This window comes from Salmo salar, chromosome ssa09 (assembly GCF_905237065.1).
Source record: "Salmo salar chromosome ssa09, Ssal_v3.1, whole genome shotgun sequence".
Lineage (NCBI taxonomy): Eukaryota > Metazoa > Chordata > Actinopteri > Salmoniformes > Salmonidae > Salmo > Salmo salar.
In genome coordinates this window covers 112,897,389-112,924,201 of record NC_059450.1, presented here as the reverse complement: position 1 = coordinate 112,924,201, position 26,813 = coordinate 112,897,389, and the positions used below count along the sequence as shown (strand labels likewise).

Below are 26,813 nucleotides of genomic sequence, written 5' to 3'. Positions count from 1 at the left end.
AACTCTGGAGCAGTGGAAATGTGTTCTCTGGAGTGATGAATCACGCTTCGCCATCTGGCAGTCCGACAGACGAAGCTGGGTTTGGCGGATGCCAGGAGAACACTACCTTCCCCAGCGCATGGTGCCAACTGTGCATTGGTGGAGGAGGAATAATGGTCTGGGGCTGTTTTCATGGTTCAGGCTAGACCCCTTAGTTCCAGTGAAGGGAAATATTAACGCTACAGCATACAATGACATTCTAGACGATTCTGTGCTTCCAACTTTGTGGCAACAGTTTGGGGAAGGCCCTTTCCTGTTTCAGCATGACAATGACCCCGTGCACAAATTGAGGTCCATACAGACATGTTTTGTCGAGATCGGTGTGGAAGAACTTGATTGGCCTGCACAGAGGCCTGACCTTAACCACATCTAACAACTTCGGGATGAATTCCCAGGCCTAATCGCCCAACATCAGTGGCCAACCTCGCTAATGATTTTGTGGCTGAATGGAAGCAAGTCCCCGCAGTAATGTTCCAACATCGAGTGGAAAGCCTTCCCAGAAGAGTGGAGGCTGTTATAGCAGCAAAGGGGGGACCAACTCCATATTAATGCCCATGATTTCGGAATGAGATGTCCACAAGGGTGTCCACATACTTTTGGTAATATAGTGTACATGATTTATTTACAGTCACCTTTCAAATGATTGGCACCCTTGATAAAAGATGAGCAAAAATACAAATACTGAGCTATATTGTACGCTAACAAAATGGGGAAACTTCATTATTTTACAATTGCTCAGAAAAAGAGATTTGTTTAACAAGTAGGATTTTTTTAATCAAAAGGATAGTGGTCAAAATAATTGACAACCCTGTTGTCAAAGTAGTCAAAAGTTTAGTATTTGGTACAATATTTCTAACACGCAATGACTACATCAAGCTTGAGACTTGTTGGATGCATTTGCAGTTTGTTTTGGTTGTGCTTCAGATTAATTTGTGCACAATAGAAAATGAAAGGTAAGTAATGTATTGTGTCATTGCTGAGTGAGAAAGTTACAGATGCACAAAGATCATGTGTAGGACATAAAGTCTTCTTTTGAACTGTTCATCCCAGACACCATCCAAATCATTCTGAACTGCACTAATTTGGAGGGAAGGCGTGTTTTTGGAGAGAGATGGAAGGAGATGGACCAAACTAATTTACATGCATACTTTGGGGTTCTTATCCTTGTTGGTGTTTTCAGATCCAATGGGGAATCCACAGAATCCCTGTGGGATGCAGAAACTGGCAGATAACTTTTCCATGCAACATTGTCTCTGGAAAGTTTCTTGGATTATCGGCATCGATAACCGAGACACCAGACCAGCTCGTCGGCACCGAGATAAGCTAGCTGCAATCAGGTCAGTGTGGGACAAGTGAGTGGACCGCTTTCCCCTGTTTTACAACCCTGGGCCAACATTACTGTTGATGAGCAGCTCATGCCATTTATGGGCCGCTGCCCCTTCAGACAGTACATACTGACTAAACCCGCAAAATATTGAATCAAGATCTGGGCTGCCTGTGATGCTGCTTCATCATATGCGTGGAACTTGCAAGTGTATACGGGGAAGCCAGATGGAGGAGCCCCTAAGAAGAACCAAGGGATGCGGGTTGTCCTGGACGTGACACAGGTACTCCGTGGCCACAACATCACATGCGATAACTTTTTGACTTCGCACAAGCTGGGACATGAACTCCTCAAGAAGAAACTGACGATGGTAGGAACAGTGCGAAAAAACTATCCAGAGCTCCCACCTCGGCTGTTTAATACATGGAACAGGCTTATCAATTCCTCTAAGTTTGTGTTCAAGGCCGACACATCCCGTGTCCTACGTGCCAAAGAAAGTCAAAAATGTGGTACTCATTAGTACGCTCCATAGGGATGGGAAAATCTGTGGCCAGGAACATCAAAAAACAGAAATCATAATGGATTACAATGCCACAAAAGGAGGGGTGGACAATTTAGACAAGAAGAACCCTACGCTGGCCTCTTGTGATATTCTTCAAAATTTACATTTACATTTTTGTCATTTAGCAGATGCTCTTATCCAGAGCGACTTACAGTAGTGAATGCATACATTTCATACATTTACATACATTTTTTTCTCCGTACATCTTGGACATCTCTGCGTACAACGAGTTTGTAATCTTGTTGGTGTTGAACCCAGATTGGAACAGAGGGAATCTCCAGAGGAGAGGGCTCTTTTTCGAGGAGCTGGGCAAGGCATTGGTAAGACCTGAAATCCGGAGCAGGCAACATATCCCAAGGACCCCAGCTTCTGCAGCCAATGTGAGGAGGATTCAGGAGGAGGATGCTGGTGCCCCATCCACCCAACCCATAGAACCAACAACTCCAATACCGAAAATAAGTGTGAGCAATGTTGTTGCATGTGTGTGTGTCTGACTCTCCTACCTTGGCCTGCTGTAACTATATACAGAACCAGTCAAAAGTTTGGACATGCCTACTCAAAATGTTCTACATTGTAGAATAATAGTGAAGACATCAAAACTATGAAATAACACGTATGGAATCATGTAGTAACCAAAAAAGTGTTAAACAAATCAAAATATATTTTATATTTGAGATTCTTCAAAGTAGCCACCCTTTGCCTTGATGACAGCTTTGCACAATCTGTCCTTTGGTCCAGGACCCAGTTGCACAGGGCGGGGTTCTATCCCAGGGCCTCGAGCTTAATGATGAGCTTGCAGGGTACTATGGTGTTGAATGCTGAGCTATAATCGATGAACAGCATTCTTACATACGTATTCCTCTTGTCTAGATGTGATCGGGCAGTGTGCAGTGTGACGGCGATTGCATCATCTGTGGATCTATTGGGTGCGGTAAGCAAATTGAAGTGGGTCTAGGGTGACAGGTAAGGTAGAGGTGATATGATCCTTGACTAGTCTCTCAAAACAATTCATGATGACAGAAGTGAGTGCTATGGGGCGATAGTCATTTAGTTCAGTTACCTTTGCTTTCTTGGGTACAGGAACAATGGTGGCCATCTTGAAGCTTGTGGGGACAGTAGACTGGGATAGAGAGAGATTGAATATGTCCGTAAACACACCAGCCAGCTGGTCTGCGCATGCTCCGAGGACATGGCTAGGAATGTCCTCTGGGCCAGCAGCCTTGCAAGGGTTAACACGCTTTAATGTCTTACTCACATCGGCCAAGGAGAAGGAGACCACACAGTCCTTGGTAGCGGGCCGTGTCGGTGGCACTGTGCTATCCTCGAAGTCGGCAAAGAAGGTGTTTAGCTTGTCTGGAATCAAGACGTTGGTGTCCGCGACGTGGCTGGTTTCCTTTTGTAGTCCGTCATTGTCTGTAGACCCTGCCACATACTTCTCATGTCTGAGCCGATGAATTGCGACTCCACTTTGTCTCTATACTGACATTTTGCCTGTTTGATTGCCTTGCAGAGGGAGTAACTACACTGTTCTGCCATATTCCTAGTCACCTTGTCGTGGTTCTACGCTTTCAGTTTTGTGCGAAGGCTGCCATCTATCAATGGTTTCTGGTTAGGGTACGTTTGAAGGACATAAAGTAAATTTCTTAGCCAATTTTTTTGCAGTTTTACTTTAGTGCCTAATTGCAAACAGGATGCATGTTTTGTAATATTTGTATTCTGTGCAGGCTTCCTTCTTATCACTCTGTCATTTAGATTAATATTGTAGAGTAACTACAATGTTGTTGATCCATCCTCAGTTTTCTCCTATCACAATCATTGTACTCTGTCACCATTGGCCTCAGTGAAATTCTTGAGCGGTTTCCTTGCTCTCTGGCAACTTAGGAAGGACACCTGTATCTTTGTAGTGACTGGGTGTATTGATACACCATCCAAGGTGTTATTGATAACTTCACCATGCTCAAAGAGATATTCAATGTCTGTTTTTTTACCCATCTACAAACAGGTGCGCTTCTTTGCAAGACATTGGAAAATCTCCCTGGTCTTTGTGGTTGAATCTGTGTTTGAAATTCATCGCTCGAAGGGACCTTATAGATAATTGTATGTGTGGTGTGCAGAGATGAGGTAGTCATTAAAAAGTCATGTTAAATACTATTATTGCATACCGTGTGAGTCCATGCAACTTATTATGTGACTGTAACGGCCATCGAAGGGAGTAGACCAAGGCGCAGTGTGGAGAGTGCTCATCATTTAATTTTAAGAGAACACTTTAAACAAACCAAGAAAATGAACGACAGCCAAACAGTTCTGTCAGGAACATCGATTCTAAACAGAAATTAACCATCCACAAAACACGATGAGAAAACCCCTACATTACTATGGTCTCTAATCAGAGGCAATGAGATTCAGCTGCCTCCAATTAGAGACCAACCCCAAACAATTCCAACATAGAAACCGAAAAACTAGATATTTAAACATAGAAATAGAATAATATAGATCAACCCAAAAACACACAAAAACAAACACCTCCTGCCACGCCCTGACCAAACTATCATAACAAAATGACCCCTTACTGGTCAGGATGAGACAGTGACTTGTTAAACACATTTTTGTTCCTGAACTTATTTAGGCTTGCCATAACAAATACTTAATGATTCAAGACATTCCAGCGTTGCATTTTTTATGAATTTTGTAAAAATGTCTAAAAACATGATTACACTTTGACAATATGAAGTATTATGTGTAGGCCAGTGACACAAAATCTCAATTTAATCCATTTAAAATTCAGGCTGTAACACAACAACAAAAAATTAAAAGTCTATGGGTGTGAATTTCTGATGGCACTGTAGTTATTCAGCCCTTTGGCAAGAGAATGTATTTATCTGTATAAAGTTATGTTATTTAATTGTGTTTTAAACAGTATAGAGTTTTGTTTAAAATGTTATCCTGAATAACTTGTATTTATTTCCAAATCACTTTTAAGGGATACTTACTCACTTATTTCCACTCACAGTATCTGCTATGGCAAACGAGAACAGAACAGCAAAAATAATGAACCAGAGGTGGATTATTACCTGTACGGAAGAGTATTAGGGCAAAGTGAAGAAAAAAAGTACTTGGATAATTTTTTGGGGCAGGGATAGTACTTTAAAAACTTGAAATACTTTGAGAATAAAGTCAAAACGATCAGCTCCTTTGTCTTACTCACATTGAGGGAGAGGTTGTTGTCCTGGCACCACACTGCCAGGTCTCTGACCTCCTCCCTATAGGCTGTCTCATCGTTGTCGGTAATCAGGCCGACCACTGTTGTGTCATCAGCAAACTTAATGATGGTGCTGGAGTTGTGTTTGGCCACAACTCCAGCACCATCATGTACTCCCTTGTGAACAGGGAGTACAGGAGGGGACTAAGCACTCACCCCTGAGGGGCCCCCGTGTTGAGGATCAGTATGGCAGACGTGTTTTTGCCTACCCTTACCACCTGGGGAAGGCCCGTCAGGAAGTCCAGGATTCAGTTGCAGAGAGAGGTGTTTAGTTCCAGGGTCCTTAGCTTAGTGGTGAGCTTTGTGGGCACTATGGTGTTGAACGCTGTGCTGTAGTCAATGAACAGCATTCTCACGTAAGTGTTCCTTTTGTCCAGGTGGGAAAGGGCAGTGTGGAGTGTGATTGAGATTGCGTCATCTGTGGATCTGTTGAGCGGTATGCGAATTGGAGTTGGTCTAGTGTATCTGGGATGATGCTATTGATGTGAGCCATGATCAGCCTTTCAAAGCACTTTATGGCTACCAGCGTGAGTGCTACAGGGCGGTAATCATTTAGGCAGGTTACCTTTGCTTCCTTGGGCACAAGGACTATGGTGGTCTGCTTGAAACATGTAGGTATTACAGACTGTTCGGGAGAGGTTGAAAATGTCAGTGAAGACACTTGCCAGTTGGTCCGTGCATGCTTTGAGTACACGTCTTGGTAATCCATCTCTCCCCACGGCTTTGTGAATGTTGACCTTGGCTACCGGGAGCATTATCACACAGTCGTCCAGAATAGCTGGTGCTCTCCTGGATGCTTCAGTGTTGCTTGCCTCGAAGCGAACATAAAAGGCATTTAGCTCGTCTGGTAGGCTCGTGCCACTGGGAAGCTCGCGGCTGGGTTTCCCTTTGTAGTCCGTAATAGTTTTCAAACCCTGCCACATCCGACGAGCGTCAGAGCCGGTGTAGTAGGATTCAATCTTAATCCTGTATTGACGCCTTGCCTGTTTGATGGTTCGTCTGAGGGGGTAGCGGGATTTCTTATAAGCGTCCGGATTAGTGTCCCGCTCCTTGAAAGCGGCAGCTCTAGCCTTTAGCTCAGTGCGGATGTTGCCTGTAATCCATGGCTTCTGCTTGTAGTAAGTACTTACGGTCACTGTAGGAATGACGTCATCGATGCACTTATTGATGAATCCGGTGACTGATGTGGTGTACTCCTCAATGCCATCGGAAGAATTCTGGAATGTATTCCAGTCTGTGCTAGCAAAACAGTCCTGTAGCGTAGCATCCGCGTCATCTGACCACTTCCATATTGAGCGAGTCACTGGTACTTCCTGCTTTAGTTTTTGCTTGTAAGCAGGAATCAAGAGGATAGAACTATGGTCAGATTTGCCAAATGGAGGGTAAGGGGGAGGTTTGTATGCATCTCTGTGTGTGGAGTAAAAGTGGTCGAGAGTTTTTTTTCCTCTGGTTGCACATGTGACATGCTGGTAGAAATGAGGTAAAACGGATTTAAGTTCACCTGCATTAAAGTCCCCGGCCACTAGGAGCACTGCTTCTGGATGAGCATTTTATTGTTTGTGCATAATGGCATGGTGTTTTATGTACAATTCCAATTAAATAGCCTCATAGGTCTAGGCTTCTCCGCAGAAGTGACAAGTTACTGGGATGGTATAAACAGCTTGATTGCCATAGCAACATCAGGGAAACTGGGCAGAAGGGAATGGTGCTTCAAATACAGCAGTTCTGCAACATCTTTAATTGAGCATTTCATAATTGCCAGACTCAACACATTACGTAAAGAGATTAAATGTATAGGAAGCTCTGGGGACAAGTCGTCTGGATACTTGACAGCCAATAAATTGGCCGAAGCAAACACATTATCATCTTTAGCTGACAACTCTTCTTGAGGGCTTGAACAAAAAAAGCAGTTTGCGATTTCGTTCATACTGTAAACTGGCATTTGAGTTGTATGGTTGCAATATCAACAGTCCATTATCTCTGGTGAATCTTGGCATGCATCATTCAAGACTAAGTTTAAAATGTGTGCAAGCGCAATAGACCTATAATGTACAATGTCTCAGTAAAGACTGACTTGGTTGGCAATACTCAGTATAGAAAACAGTCGGGCCCGCAACCTACAGGTCGTGCTGAAAACATTTAGACACAAAAATGCCAGGCGATGCAATCTCATTCTGTAGCTACTATAGGCCTCTACATAGAAAAAAGAGAGAGAGACCAGCACAGACAGAGAGACACAGAAAGAGTAAAAGAGACACAGATACAGAGAAAATAAGCAAGGAGGACTTCAGGAGACCAAGGGAGTCTCTCAAGTTGGATTTCATTTGATCTAATTTACCTTGAATATTGCATACCATTTGTGTAAGCCATTAGCCAGACTAAACCTGTTGAGTTCAAAAATAAATAGTGGCTGAATTTATCCTCAAGCCGACTACTTTTTTTGTCATTGTAGGCAAAAAAAGTTAATAGGCTATTTGATGTGTAATTTTTATAAAGGTTTATAAATAGCAATAATTAGGAGCTATATACAGCATATAGCCTAGCTGTAGATAGTAGGCTACACTGAATAATGAAACTATCCCTAGTAAGCTAGTGTGTTGAGGGTGGACTGACTATCATCTGGCATTAATAGACTGGTTTTACACACAACAACTTTCTATCTTAGCTGGGAAAGAGCGTGAGGACGGCTCATGTCATGCAGGGTCAGGTAGGCTATAAAGGACAGTTGTAAATTATAAAAAAAAATCTATTGGTAGCTGAGTAGTATGCTGTTGCATCAAACATTTATTTTACAATTGGCAATGTTTGAATTTCCAACTTAAATTACAAGTAATTACATTCATTATTGCAGCCAGGCAGCAGTCTACATGGCAGCATTGCGACACTGTGTATAGCTTTGCGAAATGTTATGTTTAACATGAGATAATGACAACCAAATAGGCCTCCCAATAAACATTTATCCATTAGCTAAAGCAAAGCTATAGGCTACATGCCCTGGCACCACAGAAAGCCTATCATCAATTTGATAGGCAGCCACATAGACATGTCGCAATTTCAGCACCATGGATTAATAAAGGAAATCTGCGGAAAATATTACAGAAATTCTATCAACACATCTACTGTGCTACACACATTGAGGACTCTGGATCATTGCGACTCTCCCTTTCGGGACGACTACAAGGCCCTCCCCTGCCCTCCCTTCGGCAAATCATATCATGCCTCCTTTCTGCTCTTCCTCAACTATAGGCAGAAACTAAGGATTGTTCAATGTTGGTCTGACCAATCGGAATATATGCTTCAAGATTGTTTTGATTACGTGGACTAGGAAATGGTCCGGGATGCCTCTGAGAATAGTATTGACGTACACACGGACTCGGTGACTGGGTTCCATTAGAACTTAACCATACACTTTGCACATGACCCACAGCCCGTTTGGAGAAAGAAGTCATGAATGAATTTACGTGTGAAATGTCGTTCATCGTTTATCTCTGTCGGAACCAAGTTTTCTCGGAAAGGGGTTCGGTTAGCCTTCTCTTGGACTTGTAAAGCTCTGATTGTCCAAAAGAGGTCACAATGCCCGTGGCTTCAATGACTTGTCATGTTGTCTGGAGCAGAACTAAAAGGTGGTGGTATTCACTTCTACTCGTTCTGGAAGATTGGTCCTCTGAAGACAGGCTAATCAGGCATGTCGATGATCCCCAGATCCCCAGGGTGATGAGAGCAGCGTAGTAGATGATGGTCTGAAGACAGTAATAGGACGGGCCTACTTGAATTCACTTTCCTAGATACTGTACTTAGGACAGCTAATCAGCTGTACCAGTGATTGTCTGAGGTGAGCTTCTCGCCTCTTCCTCCTCATGTTGGCATTCAGGATTCGGACCACTATGGACATGAGCTGCAGCTCTTCATCTCTCAGGTCCAAAGGAATGTGAGTTTATTTATTCACCTCGTGTTCATGCTCAAAGTTTCAACCATTTCCAATATGTAGCTAACACTTCATGTTTCCTGGTCTAATGTTAATTTTGTTACCAAGGCTATTTTTGCGATCTGGCCAAAGGGGACGACTCCGTCCGTCTGACATGCTCTTCTGACCTCACTCGGGGCGTGGCTACTTAATGTGCAAAGGATATGATTAGAAGTGATCTCTTATGACTCCTAAAATCACATTCCTATCTTAACAAATATACTTTCATTTTTTCCCATACAACGTATTGGATTGAAACTTGACAGATAAAAGGGCTATCCTTCCCAAGTTAGAGTATTTTGTCCATACAGTTTTTAATGATATCATAAATGAAAAACAATATGAAATTCCTTTTTTCTACATCTCCCCACTAACCATTTCCCACATTCCCCATGTTAGAATTATTGTTCCATTATGCACTTTTGGATGCAAGAGTTTTAGGTGGGCAAAACTCTCCGGAGACAAAATACATTCCTTTAGCCAATACTGGTAGGTAAAGAGAGAATGTCTCCCCCTCCAGAGATTTAGGGTGTGGGTGTGAATGCTGCCTATGACCCCAAGAACACCATCCCCACCGTCAAACATGGAGGTGGAAACATTATACTATGGGGGTGTTTTTCTGCTAAGGGGACAGGACAACTTCACCGCATCAAAGGGACGATGGACGGGGCCATGTACCGTCAAATCTTGGGTGAGAACCTCTTTCCCTCAGCCAGGGCATTAAAAATGGGTCGTGGATGGGTATTCCAGCATGACAATGACCCAAAACACACGACCAAGGCAACAAAGGAGTGGCTCAAGAAGAAGCACATTAAGGTCCTGGAGAGGCCTAGCCAGTCTCCAGACCTTAATCCCATAGAAATCTGTGGAGGGAGCTGAAGGTTCGAGTTGCCAAACGTCAGCCTCGAAACCTTAAATACTTGGAGAAGATCTGCAAAGAGGAGTGGGACAAAATCCCTCCTGAGATGTGTGCAAACCTGGTGGCTGTCACGTCCTGGCCAGTATAAGGTTAATTGTTTTTGTAGTTTGGTCAGGACGTGGCAGAGGGTATTTGTTTTATGTGGTTCGGGGTGTTGTGTTTGTGTAAAGGGTGTTTGATTTAGTATTTCCGGGTTTTGGTTTATGTTTAGTTAATTCTAGGGTTAGTCTAGTGTGTGTGTTTCTATGTTTGGTTGATTGGGGTTGGGACTCTCAGTTGAAGGCAGGTGTTGTCTATCTGCCTTTGATTGAGAGTCCCATATATTAGGGTGTGTTTGTATGTGTTATTTGTGGGTGATTATTCTGTGTATAGCCTTGTGCCTTACCAGACTGTTATTTGTCGAGTGTTCGTTTTTTCGTGTTTTGTTATTTTGTATGTTCATTTTTGAGAGTAATTAAAAATCAAGATGAGCATTCACGTACCTGCTGCGTTTTGGTCCTCATTCACCGACAACAACCGTGACAGAATCACCCACCACCAAAGGACCAAGCAGCAGAGGAAGGAGCAGACGGAGTTCGAGTTGGACTGGCGGGAGAAGTGGACTTGGGAGGAAGTTCTGGACGGGGCCGGACCCTGGCATCAGGCTGGGGATTATCGACGCCCGCAGTGGGAAATTGAGGCAGCCAAGGCAGAGAGGCGGTGGTACGAGGCCAAGTACGCGCTGAAGGAGAAGCACGAGAGGCACCCCCAAGAAATTTTTTGGGGGGGGCACACGGGTAGTTTGGCTAGGCGTAAGAAGAGCCGGAAGCCAGCTACTCGTGGTTATATGGAGGAGCGTATGGGGTGGAGAGCGCTATGTTTCGCTGAGGAGCGCACTATCTCACCCATACGCACGCACAGTCCGGTGCGTGTTATTCCAGCCCCTCGCAGGTGCCGTGCTAGAGCGGGCATCCAGCCTGGTAGGAGGATGCCTGCGCAGCGCATCTGGTCGCCGGTACGCCTCCGAGGACCAGGCTACCCAACTCCCGCTCTACGCACGGCTACCATCAGGCCCCTGCACAGCCCAGTCTGCCCTGTACGGGCACCCCGCTCGTACAGGGCTACTAGTTCCATCCAGCCAAGACGGGTTGTGCAGGAGGTAAGATCGAGACCGACTGTGCGCCTCCATAGCCCTGGGTTTCCAGCTCCTGTCTCTCGTGCGGACCCGGAAGTGCGTCAACCCAGTCCGACTCGTCCTGTTCCCGCTCCCCGCACTAGCCTGGAGGTGCGTGTACATAATCTGGTAAGCCCAGTACCAGCACCACGCACCAGGCTACAAGTGCGTCAACCCAGCCACGCCAGTCAACAGTCGTTACCAGAGCTGCCCGCCAGTCAACAGTCGTCACCAGAGCTGCCCGCCAGTCAACAGTCGTCACCAGAGCTGCCCGCCAGTCAACAGTCGTCACCAGAGCTGCCCGCCAGTCAACAGTCGTCGTCAGAGCTGCCCGCCAGTCAACAGTCGTCGTCAGAGCTGCCCGCCAGTCAACAGTCGTCGTCAGAGCTGCCCGCCAGTCAACAGTCGTCGTCAGAGCTGCCCGCCAGTCAACAGTCGTCGTCAGAGCTGCCCGCCAGTCAACAGTCGTCAGAGCTGCCCGCCAGTCAACAGTCGCCAGAGAGGTCAGACTGCGCTGAACTGCCGGAGTGGCCAGACTGCGCTGAACTGCCGGAGTGGCCAGACTGCGCTGAACTGCCGGAGTGGCCAGACTGCGCTGAACTGCCGGAGTGGCCAGACTGCGCTGAACTGCCGGAGTGGCCAGACTGCGCTGAACTGCCGGAGTGGCCAGACTGCGCTGAACTGCCGGAGTGGCCAGACTGCGCTGAACTGCCGGAGTGGCCAGACTGCCCTGAACTGCCGGAGTGGCCAGACTGCCCTGAACTGCCGGAGTGGCCAGACTGCCCTGAACTGCCGGAGTGGCCAGACTGCCCTGAACTGCCGGAGTGGCCCGAGTGGCCAGACTGCCCAGACTGTCCCGAATTGCCAGACTGCCCAGACTGTCCCGAATTGCCAGACTGCCCAGACTGTCCCGAATTGCCAGACTGCCCAGACTGTCCCGAATTGCCAGACTGCCCAGACTGTCCCGAATTGCCAGACTGCCCAGACTGTCCCGAATTGCCAGACTGCCCAGACTCTCCCGAATTGCCAGACTGCCCAGACTCTCCCGAATTGCCAGACTGCCCCGACTGCCCCCCGGCGATGCCAGACTGGCCCGACTGCCCCTCGGCGATGCCAGAGTGGCCCGACAGCCTGGAACGGCCGGAACCAGAGCCACCTCCAGAAATAGGTGGGTTGGGGAGGGGGTGTAGCACAGTGCCGTCGTTGACGGCAGCCACCCTCCCTTCCCTCCCTTTAGAAAAGGGGAATTTTTTTTTTGGTGTTGCTTGGGGTTATTTTTTTAGGTGCTTCTGGGGTAGCACCTTTAAGGGGGGGGGTACTGTCACGTCCTGGCCAGTATAAGGTTAATTGTTTTTGTAGTTTGGTCAGGACGTGGCAGAGGGTATTTGTTTTATGTGGTTCGGGGTGTTGTGTTTGTGTAAAGGGTGTTTGATTTAGTATTTCCGGGTTTTGGTTTATGTTTAGTTAATTCTAGGGTTAGTCTAGTGTGTGTGTTTCTATGTTTGGTTGATTGGGGTTGGGACTCTCAGTTGAAGGCAGGTGTTGTCTATCTGCCTTTGATTGAGAGTCCCATATATTAGGGTGTGTTTGTATGTGTTATTTGTGGGTGATTATTCTGTGTATAGCCTTGTGCCTTACCAGACTGTTTATTTGTCGAGTGTTCGTTTTTTCGTGTTTTGTTATTTTGTATGTTCATTTTTGAGAGTAATTAAAAATCAAGATGAGCATTCACGTACCTGCTGCGTTTTGGTCCTCATTCACCGACAACAACCGTGACAGTGGCCAACTACAAGAAACGTCTGACCCCTGTGATTGCCAACAAGGATTTTGCCACCAAGTACTAAGTCATGTTTTGCAGAGGGGTCAAATACTTATTTCCCTCATTAAAATGCAAATCAATTTATAACATTATTTATAACATTTTTATAACTTGCGTTTTTCTCAATTTTTTTGTTGTTATTGTCTCTCACTGTTCAAATAAACCTACCATTAAAATTATAGACTGATCATTTCTTTGTCAGTGGGAAAATGTACAAAATCAGCAGGGGATCAAATACTTTTTTCCCTCACTGTAATGGTTTTAAAGTCACCATTGTGCTCATGGTAAAATCTCTGAGCGGTTTCCTTCCTCTCCGGCAACTGAGTTAGGAAGGACGCCTGTATCTTTGTAGTGACTGGGTGTATTGCTACAACATGCAAAGTGTAATTAATAACTTGCTCAAAGGGATATTCAATGTCTACTTTTGAATTTTTTACCCATCTAACAATAGGTTCCCTTCATTGCAAGGCATTGGAAAAACTCCCTGGTCTTTGTTGTTGAATCCATGTTTGAAATTCACTGCTTGACTGAGGGACCTTACAGATTATTATACGTGTGGGATAGAGCGATTAGGTATTCATAAAACATTCATGTTAAACTCTATTACAGTATTGATCACAAAGTGAATCAATGCTTTTTATTATGTGAGTTGTTATGCACATTTTTACTCCAGAACATATTTAGGCTTGCCTTCACTAAGAGGTTGAATACTTGACTCAAGACATTTCTGCTTTGCATTTTTTATATTTTGTAAAAGTTTCTAAAAAACATTATTCCACTTTGACATTATGGGGTATTGTGTGGAATGAGTAGGTGTGTATATATATATACAGTACCAGTCCAACCAGTCAAAAGTTTGGACACAGCTATTCATTCAATGTTTTTTCTTTATTTTGACTATTTTCTACATTGTACAATAATAGTGTAGACATCACAACTATATAATAACACATATGGAAACATGTAGTAACCCAAAAAGGGTTAAACAAATCAAAATATATTTTAGATTCTTCAAAGTAGCTACCCTTTGCCTTGATGACATCTTTGCATTTGGCATTCTCTCAACCAGCTTCATCAGGAATGCTTTTCCAACAGTCTTGAAGGAGTTCCCACATATGCTGACCATTTATCCTTCACTCTGCAGTCCAACTCATCCCAAACCATCTCAACTGGGTTGAGGTTGGGTGATTGCGGAGGCCAGGTCATCTGATGCAGCATTCCATCACTCTCCTTCTTGATCAAATAGCCCTTACACAGCCTGGAGGTGTGTTTTGGGTCATTGTTGTGTTGAAAAACAAATGATAGTCCTCTAAGTCCTCGATAATAGGCTACACCAGTGGTTGGCAACCTTTTCCATTTGGAGTGCCAATTTATCTTACAATTTATACTGATCTGCGTGCCAGTTATTATTTTGTGGAACAGTTTCATTTATTTTATAATAAAGTTGACATATCTCAAAATCATTGTCATGTGATTAATAAACATTCTATATAAATCCAAATCAAAATTCTACAAATGTAAAAGTAACATCTATTGCCATTGCCAACTATGTAAAAATAGCCTACATAAAGTCAACAAATAAAACATTGCAGCCTGCAAGTAGAAAATATCCCGATAAAAATAAATGACATTGGCTACGCATGGCCTGTCTGCAAGGAACTTGAAATATTGTATCAACTATCAACTTGGTCCAGCTCGAAGCTTGCGCTAACAAACTTGCAACATTGTATAACATATTCTAGACCCTCAGTTTCCTGTGCCAGTGAGCTTCAGATACAGATACGCTATTTGCGCAAGTGTCACGACTTCCGCCGAAGTTGGTGCCTCTCCTTGTTCGGGCGGCGTTTGGCGGTCGACGTCACCGGCTTTCTAGCCGCCACGTTTCTTTGTCTACGTTTCTTTGTCCATTTGTTTTGTCTTGATTGTAAACACCTGATTTCCATTACATTATAATTTATTCCCTATTTAACCCTCTGGTTCCCACATGGTTTTGTGCATGTTTGTTCTTTGTTAAGTGGTCGCTCTTTTGTGTCGAGCTGGGTTGTTTTCCCTGTATGGAATTAGTTTGTGATTTATTTGAGTAAACTACGTTTTTACTAATTTCTGTGTCCTGCGCCTGTCTCCGTCCTACCCGCTGCACACTGACACTTGACAGCGAGGGATAAGAAGCAAGGGATAAGAAGTAATCACCGAATCAGAGCTTGCCATTTTTTTCCTTTCACTCCTAGTGGTTATCATTTAAAGGGAGAGAGCTGGAAGGATTTTTCAAATAGCCTACATTGAGGAGCTATTGTAATTCTCAATGGATGTAAAAACAGACTTTGTGTAACGGTTGCCTTTAGAGAGAGTGGACCAAAACGCAGCGGAGTTAGTGTTCGTCATATATTTAATTACGGCAAGAACACTATACAATACAAAACAATAAACAGACAACCAAAACAGTCCTGTCACGTTTAACACAGTAACACGAACAGAAACAATTACCCACCAAACCCCAACGGAAAAACATGCACTTATGTCTGACTCCCAATCAACAGCAACGAACTTCAGCTGTGCCTGATTTGGGAGCCACACACGGCCCAAAACAAAGAAATACAAACACATAGAAACAGAACATAGAACGCCCACCCAATGTAACACCCTGGCCTAACCAAAATAAAGAACAAAAAACCCCTCTCTATGGCCAGGGCGTTACACTTTGTATACTTGCTGTTTGAGTTAAATAAAAATTACTTTGAGAAGCTTCACAGCTCATTAGTTTTGGTGGTGAGTTAAGACAATCAGAAATACTATCAGATCCCCAAATGGGCACATTTATAAGCCTACATTTGCACGGAGGCCAGGTAGCCTCGGGCCTAGTTCTATGCATAATTAGGAGCGTGTCTTTACTCGACATTGACAGGAGCGCTCCAAACAAAACACAACTAATAATATGACAACTTGTAAATGGAATGAAAGAAACAAAAACTTGTTTCTCACAAGTCTAGCCTAGGTTGTGCAAACAACGTGTCCGCTCCGACAATGAGAAATGGAAAAGACTGTCATAATAATATATTGAATGCATTAACAAAAATTACAGTAACCAAACAAGCATTGTAGATTAGAAATTATGGGAATTAACAGTAAACGTACTACTGGTGATACTGGTGTCCCATCCCCACGGCCCCGCAATGGATTAGTCCACTGAGACAGGCGTCAATCAAGACATGTGCCATTACGTTTTTATTTTATTTGCAACTGCTCGACAAAAAAATGTTCTGTTGACCAACAGCATATTGACCAAACAATCGACCACTTGACTAAATGGGGTCAGCCCTAGTCAGGAGTCCTTCCCAGTAACATATGTCTTGTGTCTGAGCCGTTGAATTGCCATTCCATTTTGTCCCTGTACTGTTGTTTTTCCTCTTTGATTGCCTTATGGCAGTCATAGCTGGTCTATTTGTACACGTCCATGTTCCCAGTCGCCTTGCCATGGCTGAATGCGGTGGTTCTCGCTTTCAGTTTTGCACAAATGTTGTCATCTATCCACGGTTTTTGGTTTGGTTAATTTAATCGGGTAACAATTAAACATAGTTAGTGGATTAAATAAATTACAGTCATCAGATTAGAGGTAAAGTCACGACTACTTTGAAGAATCTCAAATATAAAATATATTTTGATTTGTTTAACACTTTTTTGGTTACTACATGATTCCATATATGTTCTTTCATAGTTTCATAGTTTCCATGTCTTCACTATTATTCTACAATGTAGAAAATAGTAAAAATAAAGGAAAAACCTTGAACGAATAGGTGTGTCCAAACTTTTGGACCTCAAACAGTGGTCCAAGCACAGGGCAGCATTCCCTGCCATTACCTCCAAAATAAAAGTTGCCCAATGTACACACACAGACAAAATAAGCACACACACACACAGGCACATACACACAAAACAAAAACAGACATGCTCATACACACAAACCAAAACGCTCGCACTCACGCACATGTGTACGTATATCAGGTTTTATTATTTATCATCTTTTACATAACAGACTACTTCAAAAACCAAGACCAATCGATCATACATGTATCTTACTTTTATCACATTTCACCAACTCCTCCTGAGCCGTTTGACTGATAGCCATACACACTGTGAGGGTTTTGATCAAATATTTAGTGGTGGTCATCCCTGATCCCTGCATGGCAAGATAAAAAGATTTCTCTCACATTATTTACAGTATACTTTATATCAGTCCATACAACACATTATTATTTTATCAAGAAGATGTGGATTTCCGTAGATAGGGAAGGAGGCCTTGTGAATCAGGCAGGCAGTGATCATCCAAAACAAAGAACGATTTAAAAAAGAAAGGCAATAAATTATGCTTGGCATTACTTTCAGTAGCCTCCACATTATCCCCACCAACTCATCCCTGCACGGCATCTTCAGTAGCAGCGGGGGACTGTGGGAGCACGGTACTCAGCAAACCTGTGGCTCTCTGAGGCCAAGAGAAAGAACAATACGCAGTCAGTGAGAAAATAAACAAAGTGAGTGGGGAAATAAACAGAGCAGTCATCAACACCTGCTGTTGATATTCTCTCACATTTAATGACCCAGAGAGAGAGATCCTTAATAATGTCACACTTAATTTCAGAGAGAGAGAAAGAGAGAGAGCAGAGAGAGAGAGAGAGAGAGAGCAAGCGAGAGAGAGAGACTCTTATGTCAAGATACATTTTGAATAGTTTTAAGCCCATTGAGCGAGACTGCTCAGACCAAAATATGTTGTGTTCTTTTACGTGTTCTAATCATAACTTTTCAATGCCTCGGAAAACATGCTGACGAAGCAGGAGTTGGGTTTGTATCTAAAACAAGTAGCTACACATATAAAAGGTATTGTTTAGTTTCTCTCCAAATACCCATCTCTTCCATCTTTGTTTGCATATGAAAAATGCTTGCGATATGGATAGTTAGAGCATGATATGCCAGAGAGGCAGTAGAGAAGTGTCAGTGAGAGATGCAGTGGTGTTGTCTCATCAGTAGAGCTGCGTCGGGGCCCTGTGGTGCTAGGGGGTGAGATTCATACCACTCACTGTGATGATGCCCACGTCGGGATCACTCAGCAAGCTCAAGCATACGCCACTGACGGGAATAGCATGCTCCTGCAAGATAAGAGAGAAAGGTTCATCTAATATTCGCTGTACATATCACTTTTTCATAAGGGTGCTTATAATTATACCAAAGGGGCTGAAACAAAAGCTTGTTCTTGTTCTTCCACTCACCTCCCACCCCAACTCCCTCCCTCTTCCCATCCAATTGATGTGTTACCCTGATATGTGGGCCAAGGACTATTTAATCACAGCCCAACTCCTAATGGCACCCTAGGTCAAAAGTAGGGCACTATATAGGAAATATGGTGCTATTTGGGAAATGCACAGCCTAACAGCCTCTATCATACCTGGATGGCTGTGGCGGAATTACCTGAGAGGTTGATCATCAGTCCCAGGAGGGGATAAAGGATCTCTCTGTATTCACAGTGAGTACACCACTCCTGTAATACAATTGTGCAGTATGCTCCTTTAAAAGAAGCTAGTCATTAACACAATATGTAATCATATTCACCATGGCGATTAAATAGGCCTGCCAACATTTGTGACAGTTGGCAACCTCTTTATGGCCTATTGTTGATATGACTTACTGGTTGGATGTGGTGATGTGGAAAGAGCACACGGAAAGATTATGAAACAAAATATTTTGATAATGTCTGGTCCCAGATCAGTTTTGCTGTATATGTTACGACTTCCGCCGAAGTCGGTCCCTGTCCTTGTTTGGGCGGCGTTCGGCAGTCGACGTCACGCCTTCTAGCCATCGCCGATCCACTTTTCATTTTCCATTTGTTTTGTCTTTGTCTTATACACCTGGTTTCAATTCCCCAATTACGTCTTCATTATTTAACCATCTGTTCTCCCATGTTTGTTTGTGAGTAATTGTTTATTGTATTGCGGTCTGTATTTGTGGGCTTGTATTTATAAAACGTGTATTGTGATATTATTGAGTAAAATTGCTTTCATTACTCATATCTGGTGTCCTGCGCCTGACTCATCTCACCAGCTACACATAGACACCTTACAGAATTACTCACCTGAAATGTAGTCAGCAGGAGCAGACGACCCCCCTTTTGCTGTCGAAGAGCGAGTCCAGCAGCACGCGACCATGTTACAACGTCTGGGCACCGCCATGGATCGCGTACTGCAGACGATGGATAGATGGGAGAGAGAAGGAGGTCTTCCAACGCCTCCACCAGCCCCACTACAGCAGGCTCCACTGTCCACCCCTCCTTCACCCGGTCCCAGCGGGATTCGGCTCGCACTCCCGAGGGAGTATGATGGGACGGCTGCCGGATGCCAGGGGTTCCTACTCTAGCTGGAGCTCTACCTGGCGACCGTCCACCCGGCTCCTTCGGGACGTGAGAGCGTGTCCACCCTCGTCTCCTGCCTCTCAGGCAAAGCCCTGGAGTGGGCCAACCCCGTATGGAGTGAGGGAGACACGGCGTTGGACCATTACACAGAGTTCACCCATCGCTTTTGGGCAGTTTTCGACCACTCGCCTGAGGGTCGAGCGACAGGTGAACGTCCGTTCCACCTGAGGCAGGGGACGAGGAGCGCGCAGGATTTCACTTTGGACTTCCGGACCCTGGCCGCCAGCGTGGGATGGAACGACAGGGCCCTGATCGATCACTACCGGTGCAGTCTGCGCGAGGACGTCCGTCGGGAGTTGGCCTGCCGAGACACCACCCTCCAGCTGGTGGACCTGTCCAACCTGCTGGCCACCCGCGGACGTCCGGATCGGGACCCGTCAGTTTCATCCCCCAGCACCTCCGATCCGACGCCCATGGAGCTGTGAGGTGCTGCGTTTAGGGTGACTGGAGGAGGGGTCATTCCGTGCACCATCTGTGGCCGCAGAGGGCACACTGCTGGTCGGTGCTGAGGAGGTTCCTCAGGGAGTCGAGGCAGCAGGCAGGGCACTATCGTGTCACCCCAGGTGAGTCGGCACCAGGCTCACCCAGAGCCCCCTGTTGCTCACATGTATGTGTTTATTAGTATGAGTATGAGTTTTCCCCGCATTCCCAGCATAAGGCGCTCGTAGATTCAAGCGCAGCTGGGAATTTTATTGACCGTTCATTTGCCCATAATTTAGGGATCCCCCTTTGTTCCTGTGGATATGCCCTTCCCTGTGCACGCTCTAGATAGTCGACCATTAGGGTCAGGGCTGATTAGAGAGGCCACCGCTCCACTAGACATGGTTATGCAGGAGGGTCACAAGGAGAGAATCAGTCTCTTCCTTATTGATTCTCCTGCGTTTCCTGTGTTGCTGGGCCTACCCTGGTTGGCCTGTCATGAGCCCACTATTTTGTGGCAACAGAGGGCTCTCAAGCGGTGGTCACGAGAGTGCTCAGGGAGGTGTGTAGGGGTTTCCATCGGTGTGACTATGGTGGAAAGTCCAGACCAGGTCTCCACCGTGCGCATCCCCTCATAATATACCGATTTGGCTCTCGCTTTCTGTAAGAAGAGCGCGACTAAATTACCACCCCATCGACGGGGAGATTGTGCGATAAATCTCCTGATAGACGCAGCACTTCCCAGGAGTCACGTGTATCCTCTGTCACAGGAGGAGAGGAAACATATGTCTCCGAATCCCTGGGGCAGGGATACATTCAGCCCTCCACTTCACCTGCCTCCTCAAGTTTATTTTTTTTGAAGAAGAAGGATGGGGGTCTGCGCCCATGTATTGACTATCGAGGTATCAATCAGATCACTGTGAGGTACAGCTACCCGCTGCCTCTCATCGCCAGTGCGATCGAGTCAATGCACGGGGCGCGCTTCTTCACAAAATTGCGTCTCAGGAGCGCTTACAACCTGGTGGGTATCTGGGAGGGGGACGAGTGGAAGACGGCATTTAGTACCACCTCAGGGTACTATGAGTAACTCGTCATGCCGTACGGGTTGATGAATGCTCCATCAGTCTTCCAGGCCTTTGTTGACGAGATTTTCCGGGACCTGCACGGGCAGGGTGTAATGGTGTATATCGATGACATTCTGATATACTCCGCTACACGCGCCGAGCATGTGTCCCTGGTGCGCAGGGTGCTTGGTCGACTGTTGGAGCATAATCTGTACGTCAAGGCTGAGAAATGTCTGTTCTTCCAACAGTCCGTCTCCTTCCTAGGGTACCGTATTTCCACTTCAGGGGTGGAGATGGAGAGTGACCGCATTTCAGCTGTGCATAATTGGCAAACTCCCACCACGGTAAAGGAAGTGCAGCGGTTTCTAGGGTTTGCCAACTACTACTGGAGGTTTATCCAGGGTTTTGGTCAGGTAGCAGCTCCCATTACCTCACTGCTGAAGGGGGGACCGGTGCGGCTGCACTGGTCGGCTGAGGCGGACAGGGCTTTTGGTCACCTGAAGGCTCTGTTTACCTCGGCTCCCATGCTGGCTCATCCGGATCCCTCTTTGGCGTTCACAGTGGAGGTGGACGCATCCGAGGCTGGGATAGGAGCCGGGCTCTCTCAGCGCTCGGGCACGCCACCAAATCTCCGCCCCTGTGCTTTCTTTTCGAAGAAGCTCAGCCCGGCGGAGCGAAACTATGATGTGGGGGACCGGGAGCTGTTGGCTGTTGTCAAGGCTCTGAAGGCGTGGAGACATTGGCTTGAGGGGGCTAAACACCCTTTTCTCATCTGGACTGACCACCGCAATCTGGAGTACATCCAGGCGGCAAGGAGACTGAACCCTCGCCAGGCAAGGTGGGCCATGTTCTTTACCCATTTTGTTTTCACTCTGTCCTACAGACCAGGTTCCCAGAACGCTAAGGCAGATGCACTGTCCAGGATGTATCACACAGAGGAGCGGTCCATGGATCACACTCCCATACTTCCGGCCTCTTGCCTGGTGGCACCGGTGGTGTGGGAGCTGGACGCGGACATCGAGCGGGCGTTACGCACAGAGCCCACTCCCCCGCAGTGTCCAGCTGGGTGCCTGTACGTTCCGTCTGCTGTCCATGACCGTTTCATCTAATGGGCCCACACGTCACCCTCCTCTGGTCACCCTGGCATCGGTCGGACGGTGCGTTGCCTTAGTGGGAAGTACTGGTGGTTCACCTTGCACGATCCTGGTCGTTGTGGATCACTTTTCTAAGTCCTGCCATCTCCTCCCTTTGCCCGGTCTCCCTACAGCCCTACAGACTGCGGAGGCCCTGTTCACTCACGTCTTCCGGCACTACGGGGGCCTGAGAACATAGTCTCTGATCGGGGTCCCCAGTTCACGTCCAGGGTCTGGAGAGCGTTCATGGAATGTCTGGGGGTCTCGGTCAGCCTTACCTCAGGTTTTCACCCCGAGAGTAACGGGCAGGTGGAGAGAGTAAACCAGGATGTGGGTAGGTTTGTGTGGTCATATTGCCAGGGCCGGGTGAGTGGGCGGCGTTCATCCCCTGGGCAGAGATGGCCCAAAACTCACTCTGCCACTCCTCCACTAACCTCTCTCCCTTCCAGTGCATACTGGGGTATCAGCCGGTTCTGGCACCTCGGCATCAGAGCCAGTTCGAAGCTCCTGCGGTGGACGAATGGTTTAAGTGCACAGAGGAGACCTGGGACGCCGCCCATGTGCACCGGTGTTCGCACCGGGGGACCGGGTCTGGCTCTCAACCCAAAACATGCCCCTCCGCCTGCCCTGCTGGGAAGCTGGGCCCACGGTTTGGGGGGCCATTCAAAGTCCTGAGGAGACTGAACGAGGTATGCTACAGGTTACAGCTTCCCCCAGATTACCGTATTAATCCCTCGTTCCATGTGTCTCTCCTCAGGCCGGTGGTAGCTGGTCCACTCCAGGAGTCTGAGGTGCGGGAGGTTCCTCTGCCCCCTCGATGGCCCCGGCGTATGCTGTTCGAGCCATCCTGGACTCGAGGCGTTGGGCAAGGGGCCTTCAGTACCTCGTGGAGTGGGAGGGGTATGGTCCGGAGGAGAGATGCTGGGTGCCGGTGGAGGACGTCTTGGACCCTTCGTTGCTGCGGGAGTTCCACCGTCTCCATCCGGATCGCCCTGCGCCTCGTCCTCCGGGTCGTCAAGGGGGGGGGTACTGTCACGACTTCCGCCAAAGTCGGTCCCTCTCCTTGTTCGGGCTGCGTTCGTATTTGAAGGTAGCTAACTTGAAGGTAGCTAACTTCCAACACAGGTGATTGTGGACTACAAGGAAAAGGAGGACTGAGCACGCCCTCATTCTCATCGACGGGGCTGTAGTGGAGCAGGTTGAGATCTTCAAGTTCCTTGGTGTCCACATCACCAACAAACTATTATGGTCCAAACACACCAAGACAGTCGTGAAGAGGGCATGACAAAACCTATTCCCCCTCAGGAGACTGAAAAGATTTGGCATGGGTCCTCAGATCCTCAAAAAGTTCTACAGCTGCACCATTGAGAGCATCCTGACTGGTTGCATCACTGCCTGGTATGGCAACTGCTCGGCCTGAGACCGCAAGGCACTACAGAGGGTAGTAAGTACAGCGCAGTACATCACTGGGGCCAAGCTTCCTGGCATCCAGGACCTCTATACCAGGCTGTGTCAGAGGAAGGCCCTAAAAATTGTCAAAAACTCCAGCCACCCTGGTCATAGACTGTTCTCTCTGCTGTTGCACGGCAAGCGGTCCCGGAGCGCCAAGTCTAGGTCCAAAAGGCTTCTTAACAGCTTCTACCCCCAAGACATAAGACTCCTGAACAGCTAATCAAATTGCTACCCAGACTATTTGCATTGTCCGCATTGTCCGCATTGTACGATGCTGCTACTCTCTGTTTAATATCTATGCATAGTCAATTTAACTCTACCTACATGTACATATTACTTAAATTACCTCGACTAACCTGTACCCCCGCACATTGACTCTGTACCGGTACTTATCTATTTTTTACTCAAGACTTGTTTTTCTTAAAACTGCATTGTTGGTTAACGGCTTGTGCGTAAGCATTTCACTGTAAGGTCTACACCTGTTGTATTCGGCGCATGTGACAAATGCAATTTGATTTGACTTGAAATATCTTAACAGCAGACTTGCAAAATGGAGTACAATCAGTGTTGTAAATGTGACCCTTAATAACTGCAAGCAAAATCTGTAACAGAACAGGAAGTTATCCATGATGAACATGAAACGTACAAGAATATACAGTAGACATGCTACAAATCACTTGCCTACGCTGTATGTGATGTAGCCAACTCTGTACAATAAGCTCCTATATGACAAGGAACAATAGAAGAATGGGCTACACATTGCATACAGTATGGGACACTGCCAATAAGTCTCGGGAGACTACAAACACAAATCGGTTTTATATTATTATGTATGAGTCATGACATGCGGTACCAAACCATAGTGTGTGACGACATGATCTATATACCTAAGTCATAACACACATGCACACAAACAAGCACACACACATACTTAATAAGTCAACACACAAATCCCACCGTTAGCCAGTAATTGACGGCTTATGTTCCCCAAAAAAAGAAAAGGCGATTAAATTAAATTGTAGAATTGTAGCCAAACAAATTGTACAGGAGAGGCTGTCTATCATAGGCTACACCCCAATTTCGTGCTTCAACGTTCTCTCACTCCTTGCACACTCACTCCTTGCGGGCATGTGCGTGTGCTCCTGAGGATAGAGAGAGCGAGAGAGGAGCCTTGGTCTAGTCTACTGTTGATTGCGAAGATGGAGGCTTTTTTCATTGAAGTAAAATGAAAGTTAGAGGAAAAAGAGTATGCCTACAGTGAAAAGACTACAAGGGGAATGTCCTCTGTACGGAAGACTCTGAATATTGTAGTGGACAAAGATGAGAAGAGCGTTGGCACGGCCAAATGCAGGCCACCGTGCAAATCGCTATTGATGCTTTTTAGTGCTCAATCAAATCAAATCAAATGTATTTATATAGCCCTTCTTACATCAGCTGATATCTCAAAGTGCTGTACAGAAACCCAGCCTAAAACCCCAAACAGCAAGCAATGCAGCTGTAGAAGCACGGTGGCTAGGAAAAACTCCCTAGAAAGGACAAAACCTAGGAAGAAACCTAAAGAGGAACCAGGCTATGAGGGGTGGCCAGTCCTCTTCTGGCTGTGCCGGGTGGAGATTATAACAGAACCTGGCCAAGATGTTCAAATGTTCATAGATGACCAGCATGGTCAAATAATAATAATCACAGTTGTCGAGGGTGTAACAAGTCAGCTCCTCAAGAGTAAATGTCAGTTGGCTTTTCATAGCCGATCATTGAGATTATCTCTACCACTCCTGCTGTCTCTAGAGAGTTGAAAACAGCAGGTCTGGGACAGGTAGCACATCCGGTGAACAGGTCAGGGTTCCATAGCCGCAGGCAGAACAGTTGAAACTGGAGCAGCAGCACGGCCAGGTGGACTGGGGACAGCAAGGAGTCATCATGTCAAGTAATCCTGAGGCATGGTACTAGGGCTCAGGTCCTCCGAGAGAGAGAGAAAGAAAGAAAGAAAGAAAGAAAGAAAGAAAGAAAGAAAGAAAGAAAGAAAGAAAGAAAGAAAGAAAGAAAGAAAGAAAGAAAGAAAGAAAGAGAGAATTAGAGAGAACATATTTAAATTCACACAGGACACCGGATAAGACAAGAGAAATACTCCAGATATAACAGACTGACCCTAGCCCCCCGACACATAAACTACTGCAGCATAAATACTGGAGGCTGAGACAGGAGGGGTCAGGAGACACTGTGGCCCCATCCAACGATACCCCCGGACAGGGCCAAACAGGAAGGATATAACCCCACCCACTTTGCCAAAGCACAGCCCCCACACCACTAGAGGGATATCTTCAACGACCAACTTACCATCCTCAATGCTATTATACTTTGCAATCAACAACATTTTAACATTTTTCTCTGTGAGGCGCCTTCTACACTGACTAAGTTGCATCTGATAACGTGAAAAAAGTCTCTCTATATCCACTGAGGTAGTGGGGAGGCACAGATGTATCGCCGCAATGTGAGCTAAGGCTAGTATCCTGTCTTGCCTAGCTGCCCACCAGTCCACTGCACTCACTTCCATAGCGTCTGCCTTGTTGATGCCAATGTATCGGTGCCACTCCTCTGCAGACACCTGGCTCAGAGCAGGGATGGCATGGACATAGTTCTTGATGTCCTTTATTGCACCTACCAACTGGGCTGGATCTAGAACAGTTAGTGACTTGAAAAGGTGAAAGCAGGGGTGCTTCTCCAGCACAGTCTGCAGCTTGATTGAGCATGCTGCCATGGCAGACTGGAAAAACTGTGCAGGAGAGCCTGTTTCCCTCTGGAAGCTGCTCCAGCAGCTCAGTTGTATGAGGGCGCCAGTCGTCAGCCCCAGCTGTTCTGCCATACTTAAACTGCATTTGCAGGTCCTCCAGCTTGCTGGCGACGTTGTTTGCTGTTGGCACAGAGGTCTCCTCCAGATTTGTCAGTTTAGCCACTATCTTCTCACTATGCTCCACAATGAACAGTGCCCGGGCCTTCAGCTGGGCCTCGTGTTCCCTCAGCAGCTCACAATGGTGTTTCTGCTATGGTCGTAGTGAAGTCAGTGAGCACATCCATGTACTCTGCCAGGTACTCCACAGCACGTATCCAGGAGCCCCACCTGGTCTGCACAGCATACACAGGCCTCACAGGAGAATGTTCCTTTTCCAGCATGAGTGATCACAGCTCCAGACAACCCTGGGGTGCTGACAGAACACCTTCTTCACCAGAGCTCACAGCCTGTTCACGTCCTTAAA

The 26,813-nt window shown here is 46.3% G+C and overlaps 1 pseudogene; it reads right to left on the bottom strand.

Moving 5' to 3' along the window:
* The window catches only part of LOC106612423 (ankyrin repeat and protein kinase domain-containing protein 1-like), a 69,075-nt pseudogene extending 42,653 nt beyond the window's left edge, over nt 1-26,422 (bottom strand).
* Between the last annotated feature and the right edge of the window lie 391 nt (nt 26,423-26,813).